Consider the following 6,949-nt stretch of genomic DNA (forward strand, 5'->3'; position numbering starts at 1 on the left):
AGCACTAATGATTGGATGATCAAGTTCATCAGGAACAGCTTGTGGGTTGTCCAACTGTCCGGAGTGGTCACAATTTCAACACGGATGCTCCAACAATCCTGACTGGTTACTCTGGTTTCTTCACTCGCATTTATTTGCTCTCTTTTGGTCACTTTTTGTTGACTACCGATTGATTCTTCCCGATCTCTCTTGCATTTGGGTGCAGTTTGCAGTTGTTTCGGCAACTTGTCGCCGCTGAATTTGGCCGCTACAATTTCGTCACTCCAATTTTATTGCTCCCTTTTGGTCACTACTGACTGAAAGCTTTTCTTTGAGCACGCCAAACTGGGCATGCTCCTAACTGGGAAGCACTACATGAGTTGCTAACAAAAAAGTATGAATACAATCTTTGAGCTCATCCAAAGGGTGTCCGAAAGTGGGACAGTACATTTCAGTTGGCAAAACTTTGAAATGCTAACAAATTGTGCACTTGAACTAGTAGAAACTATAATATACTATTAACAAGTTCTAGCTTGGATACCCATCTGTCAGTATAATACCTCAAGAAAAATGTGACATGTTATTAGAATTAGAATTAGAATTAGAATTAGAAATCCCTTTATTGTCATTGTACTCAAGTGTGCAACGAGATTAGAGGGCTCCCCTCTCCAGTGCAATACAACAATAATACAGACAAATATATAAATTAGATAAATAAATAAGAGAGTGCAAATGTGGCCCGTTGTGTTTTTCTAGCAGGTTTCCTTTGAGATAAAGTTCTAACAACAACGCACCATCTGTCTCTGTCAAAGTCACCCTCAGGCCACTCATTTAGTTTTAGTCCAAACACTAAACTTTGACACCAACACTCACGGCCCATCCAGGATGTTTTTACCAAAACAAGCCCAGTAACACAACCAGCTCAGTGAATAATGAGTGGCTTGACTCTTTGACACAATGGTACCAAACATAGCGGGCGTAGTTAACGCACAATCTAGAGAGCAGAGAGGTTGTCGAAAGTCCAGACAAAGATTTTTGAACTTATACATGATGCTGTTTGTGATTAGATTTGTGGTATACCTAACGGCATCAGTCTTAAACTGCTCACAATATGTATGGTTAGGTATGATTACTGTAGTTCTTCAAATAGTTGGCATTTCTCTAGTGCAGTGGTGTGGAATAGATTTTGCAAATGGGTCACTTGAGAAACTGGAACACCTGCATAGGCCTAAGCCAAAATGATCAACTCAACTTTGAGTTTGTATTTAGAAACAGCACAATGTCTTGTTTCAATAAATTGATACCTTTATGTATTGTTATAATTAGGAAACAAACTTTTCTTAGCAAAATTATAACTGGTTATTAGAATGAGATCTTTACACGCCATTAACTACAACTCATTATAGCCATTCTCCGTCAGAACTCACAGATATGTTGACTAGTGGGAAGTATAACATTATTGACAGTGTATGATACAGCGATAAATAGTGACAGATACTTTTCATTACACACGCATGTACATTATATGAGGCTGTCGATTTGCATGTATTATTAACAGGCCAAATCCACATGGCTGCATTGTGCAGTAAATAAGAATGTTAGTAAAATTAGAACCACTCTTCTCATTTTTGTAGTCTCATTTTTAGAAAGATAGGTGTTAGAAGGATCGGAAACTCTAAGTAAATGTTATGTCACCCACTGTCACTGTGAGGTTCAGTCAGAGACCTTGGACGGGCCCCAAGTCGTACTTTTCTCAGGTGCGCAAAATTACATGCCGGGTGCATCAGCAACTCGTCCTTCATATAAGACGTGAGGGCTGAGCGATATGACCTCAAATCAATATCGAGATAATTTGAGCAATTTTACCTCAATAACGATAAATGCACGATAAATTCCCCCCGTGGATCAAAATCAAACAAATGCAGGAAATGCATATTAACTGTTTTTTTATAGACCAACTTTCAATGAAAAATGACAGTACAAAAATTATTTGTATAAACATTCCAAATAGCTTGCTTTGCTTGACTCGAAAAATGTCACAAAGAACAGGAGAAAAAGGGTACCTCTTGCAAAATCTTTTTCTGCAAATAGATTGCGCCAAGATGTTGTAATGATATGTGCAAAGCCCTAGATTTGTGTGGTCCCTTGTAAACAATACAAATAATGCCAAATAAAAAAAATGCTAAATAAAACAAAAGAAAATGTCAATATAAGCCGAATAAACAAGTGTGCATCATCAGGAAAATGTGCCGTCTCGAGTACTCTGGTGCGCAGTTGCCACTTGTCGTTTATTTAATGCACAGTCAGGCTCAATCAGGGATCCATGTTGCGACTCGACCACAAGTCGGATGTGGATGCAAAATGCTTGACATGTCTAAGCTCCTGTCCCGATGTTGTCCATATCGGGGAAATACGGCTTTCATGAAGCGTTTAAATCCTGTGCGCTCCACTGTAACTAGAGGAGCTATATCATTAGCTATGTGCTAGGCTATCGCGTCCACCTCTGAGACGTTCTCTCGTATGGTGTCGCCTCCGCTAATGGGCTGTTGTCACTTATCGAACCTTGCTTCTCACTTTGAACTTTCAGCACAGCATGGTTGTGTTGTGGGTGGTGAAAAAGCTTCTGGATTTGAATCGCCAGCTTCAACCGCGTCGTCTGTTTTCTTTCTTGATCAGATGGGTGGAGTCGCGTGACTAGACGCGCTGTAGCCGTCTTAAAACGGCATGAACATTGCCGCAGACAGAAAAGGCTTTTCTTGTTTTTTTTAAACACCGAATTTACCGACATGGGCAAAATGATTTCAGTCATTGTAATAAATTTCGGTAACGGTAATTTTTCGGTTTATCGCCCAGCCCCCCTAGTCTCTTTTAATTTTATTACATTGTAATTGTATTCATTCTTTTTAAAAAAAAATAAAAATCTTTTATCATCTCTGTTCATAGAAGCTATTTTTCACACATGGACATTAACTGCTAAGGCCATTTGAATACCTTTGCTAACTAAAACAGCGGCATCATGTGTGCTTACATTTTTGCTTCATTAGTAGGCTTCAATTTTTGCTGCATTTCTACATAAAAAATATAGGTATAGTTTACTTGCATTTGGCATAAATGTATTGTATATTTCTATTATATTTCTAATATTGAATATCTGTGTAGAATTAAAGCTCTAGCCACAAATGCCCCCATAATTCCCCATCTCCTGCTGTGGCCCAGACCAAGTGCATTTTGAACAATGCTTTTTTTTCTTTCTTTTTTTTTAAGTGTTACATTTTTGTTTTCTATTGTGTTATCATCACAACGAAATGAAGAGTAAAGGGGGAAAAGCGCAGGCAAAGGATAAGATGCTATAAAAAAAAAACATTGTGCAATCTGAAACGTGCTTGCAGACTTTAAGCGACTTTACTATGAATTAATAAAAATACTAGTCTGCTACTGTCTGGGCTGCCAGACGGAGTGAAGGAGAGGGAGAAGTTTCGAAATGGATGATGCTAACAACTAGAGAATAAGGGAGGCAAGTTTAAAGGACTTTTTTTTGATGAATTTTTTATTTCATTTATTTACTTTACTTTTTTATGGCTTTCCTCAGTGTGTTGACAATGATTTTTAGCCATGATTAATGGGATATAGTAGTGGGTGGTCTTTGGAAAGGCAGCTAAAATCAGATTGAGGATGGGATTAACATTCACTTCCTGTCGATGTACGATGTGCATATGTTGGTGAGGCAATGGTGGCTGCTGCATTCTGACACCACAGGTGAAATGTGCTCGTCTTGGGTTTACATCACATGCAAATCAAAAGACGCATGGTTTTCACACGTTTTTACATGTCGACTGGGACTAATTAGTAACACACAGAGGACCAATTCTATTTTGCAGGAATATTAAGGTATTACAGGGGGGATTTAATTAACTTGGATGCTCACTAGTACTAGTATTAGATCATATAAACACTTATGTCTCCCTTCCATGACCTATGTATGATACAGTATAGTTTGTCACGCTATACTGCATCATTCATTTAGATTAACTAAGAATCCAACCTGGTTGTTGGAACTTGGTTGTGAAGTATAAAAGCGTTCTGCACAATATTCATTGACATCAAACGCAAGCTCATGTGATCACCTCCACAAAATCTTAAAATACTGTGAGGATCTCTTCTCCACTTACTTATGCTGAAGCAGACAAGAGCAAGAATGCGCACATGAACCCTGACTGTTTTATTTAACTACACTAATCTTTTGTTAGATGTTACGAGGCAACCGGCAGAGAGGCATGGTTGTTCACACCCTACACATCCCATGGGTTATTGGTAAATTAACAAGCACTGCTCAGGGCTGCAATTAACTTTTAGTCGCTAGACAGACAACATTAGCACTCCAAAATCAGCTTCTTACTGTCCAGTTAGTTAGTGCTGCGGGTACCTGTTGTCACTCATGCAGTCGAGTACATTCACGTGCGTCACCGGTTGCAGCCAATTCATAAGCTGTCAGTGTCAAAGCAGCGTGGTTTTCAGATTAACACCTTATCGACGAAGCCTGGAGATGGTCTTTTTTTAACGTTCCGCATGTGCTTTTAGCCAGGGCCACTTCGTGAGCATCAATGTTGGATAGCGAGCTTCACAATCACATCGGTTGTCGTGTCCTGGTGAAATGTTCGACTTAGAAAACATCCGGCACACCTGCGCACAACCCTTGTGAAGATGTGCAGTGCAGAAATTGATGTATGGATCTATGGATGGATAAACAGACTGAAAAATTCATAAATATATATATTTATATTCATTCACAAAAGTTCCAGTGAGGAGGCCAACCCCACAGCTTCATTTTCAGATGAGTGTTGAACTTTGGTTTCAATTGATCACTGTTTTTGGACGTTATAAACAATTAAAGTACAATTATTTCCAAAGGAGAGTTTTTAATCTGTCCTTGTGTGACTCCCATGGAGACATGGAGAGAGTGGAGGGGGGCATGGCCATATTCCTCATTAAAAGTAGGCGTTTTTCAAGTTCTCCACTTTTTTCCTAATTTCTCCAAAATGAATGAATAAAAAAACAAAAACTAATTTCAGTTTCCTAATCAAATAATATATAAAAAGGGCTAGTTAGAGAAAAATGGGTCGTCTTGGCTGGATAATTCCTTAAAGAATTTGAGCAATACCAATAAAATGTCACTAGGGTACAGTGGTGACGTTGCTTTGTAAATGCCTTTCTTTTCCTTATAAAAACGAGGACAGTTATATGGTACAAAGCTGATGGGATAAAAGAAAGATAATGTTTGTGTTGCACAGAAAGATGGATTACTTACAGTTGACAAAAGAGACATACACAAAGATTAGATGGGAGCAGATGTCTGATCGCTCAGCAGGACGGTATATTCCGTACAGCCACCACGTACCAATGTTGCCACTTAATCCTACTTCGCTCAAGCATCAACACTATATAAAATGACTATGGTTCTTGCTCTGACAGCGAGCAAAAATCCCTGAAATTTTGGGGAAGTCTTCACAACCTCAAAGACAAAGGGCTCTATTTTTGTGTCAAGCACATTTTTTTTTAAGATGGCGGCGCGCATAGACGCAGCGGCTAAAGGCTCTCCCTCCCCGTGCTCCTTATTGCTTTTTATTTGTGTTTGCTTGATCTTATTGGCACCAACTGAGGCACAACATCGATATACCCGCCAGGACATCGTGGACATTGGATATCGATGCGAAATAACCATCACAGAGGAATTTTGCTATGATCGCAAAATTCCGGACGAACTGGCGAGGCCGCCCGGCTCTCCGTGGCTTGTCATCGGGACCGGGAGGCGGCGCAGGCGACGCAGAGAGAGGAAGCAGAAGCGGGGCTGCAGGTCCGGTGTCTTGCTACGGCTGCGACGGCGGCCCCACAGGCAACCACTGCCGAGTCTCTACCTCACCAACGCCAGATCCGTGGTCCACAAAATCGACGATCTGGGATTACAAATCCTGGGAAACCGCTATGTGCGAGACAGCAGTGTGATCGTCATCACGGAATCCTGGCTGCACGCCAACGTCCCCGACGCTAGCATCCAGCTGGCTGGGTGCTCGCTACATCGCGCGGATCGGACGAGGGACACCGGTAAGAGAAGGGGCTGGGAGCTCTGTGTTTACGTGCATGAGAACTGGTGCGGCAATAGCACGATCGTTGAGAAGCACTCTTCCCCCGACATCGAGTTCATGTCCGTTAAATGCCGGCCTTATTTCCTCCCGAGGGAGCTAACGGTAGTGATCGTCACAGCTGTTTACATCCCTCCCGACGCTAGCACTAGCACGACGCTCTCGCTCCTCGCGTGCGTCATCAATAAACATCAGCGGGCCCACCCTGATGGCGTTCACATAGTAGCGGGGGACTTTAATAAGGCCAATTTAAAGACTGTACTCCCAGAGTTCCACCAGCATGTCAAGTGCCCAACGAGGGGAGACAACACTCTCGACCATGTGTACTCGAACATCAAGCACGCATACAGGGCCCTCCCACTCGCCCCCCTCGGCCAGTCAGACCACCTGTCCTTGCAGCTCGCACCTGCGTACACCCCTCTCAGGCGCAGATTCAGGCCCACCACAAAGACTCTGAAAACCTGGCGTGATGACGCCATGAGTGAATTACAGGACTGCTTTCAAGACACCAACTGGGACCTCTTTGATCATCAGGACCTTGATGTCTACACGCATTGTGTACTGGACTACATCAAGTTCTGCATGGAAACTGTGTCCCTACACAGGACCATACGGACCTTCCCAAATGCGAAGCCCTGGATGTCCAGCCAGGTCCGCTCTCTCCTCAAGGCCCGTAACGCTGCCTTCAGGTCAGGCGACAAAGCCCAGTACAGGGTGGCTCGGGCTGACCTGAGCAAAGGCATCAAGCTAGCCAAGGCAAACTACAAGAGGAGGCTGGAGGCCCACCTTGCCATCAACAGACCACGGGAGGTGTGGCAGGGTCTACGGAGCAT

The sequence above is a fragment of the Idiotropiscis lumnitzeri genome, chromosome 14 (genome assembly GCF_059441095.1).
Source record: "Idiotropiscis lumnitzeri isolate Australia: NSW breed Sydney's pygmy pipehorse chromosome 14, RoL_Ilum_1.0, whole genome shotgun sequence".
Taxonomy (NCBI): Eukaryota; Metazoa; Chordata; class Actinopteri; order Syngnathiformes; family Syngnathidae; genus Idiotropiscis; species Idiotropiscis lumnitzeri.